Genomic DNA, 1178 nt, shown 5'->3' on the forward strand with positions numbered 1-1178 from the left:
ACTTTGCCTTCCTTCCTCTTAGTTACAGTCTTAAAGTGGAAAGAAGCATCTTGTATTAGATTCCTTGTTGCTGGTATAACAAATTATCAGTAACTTAGTGGCTTAAAACAACAGAACTCATTTTCTTACAGTTCTGGAAGTCAGAGGTTCAAAATCAGGTTCACTGGCCAAAGTCAAGGTGTTGGCAGAACTGTTGCAGCCTCTTAAGGGAGAATCTCTTTCCTTGCCTTTGTCAGCTTCTAGTGATCACCTACATTCCTTGGCTTATGGCTCCTTCCTCATCGCTGCAATCTCTGCTTTCATCATGTCCCTTTCTACTCTGACTCTCCTGCCTACTTCCTATAAGGATAACTGTGATTACATTGGACCCACATTGATAATTGAAGATAATCTTTCCAACTCAAGATCCTGAACTCAATCACATTTGCTAAGTCCCTTTTTTAATGTAAGGTAATATTCATATGTTCTGGGGATTAGTATATAGACATCTTTTGGGGAGGGGGTGCATTATTCAGTTTACCACAGATCTTAAGGAGTTAGTTGAGCGCATCTGTATTCCCTACCACCCGTGTCTCCATGTAGGAGCACCCCCTCAACATTCTGCTGTCTAGTCAGGACTCCCATTGGGCTTATGGGAACCCTAGAGGGTCTCCAAGGGTGCAAGAGGCAGTGTGGCAAAGCTTCTCTGTCCAAAGGAGTTGCTTCAGTTGGTGACTAGTTCTTGAGGGCAAGAAGTTTCTTCTCCCACAGAAGACTCAGCTCTACTCCTGGGTGAAGCTGGTAAGAACAGGTGTCCTTGTGGTATTCTTTCTCTTGGTGTCCTCTGTGATCACTCCACTAGTTCCCTTTCTGCTTGCCCTTCATCTACATCTCTCTAACCCCCTCATCACCTCTATGTCCTGTAGGGTGCTGTCCACTTTTTCTTTGTTCTCACAAAAAAAACTCCTTGCACTTATCTTCTTTCTTAATAGCTCTCAGCAGGAGCCTAAATCTTTAGCATGGAAAATTTCCTTTTCCTCAAGGGCAGGGAAGATTCTACCAATTTGCATAATTTGTCCAAGAGAAGTGAGAGGTTTCTCCTCCATCCTGGAGAATAGTTCTGAATGACTCTACTAAAGAAAACAAGAAACAAAGCAAATACCTTGCATACTTAAAAACAATTGAACAATTATAAGTAA

Source organism: Canis lupus, chromosome 16 (genome assembly GCF_011100685.1).
Source record: "Canis lupus familiaris isolate Mischka breed German Shepherd chromosome 16, alternate assembly UU_Cfam_GSD_1.0, whole genome shotgun sequence".
Lineage (NCBI taxonomy): Eukaryota > Metazoa > Chordata > Mammalia > Carnivora > Canidae > Canis > Canis lupus.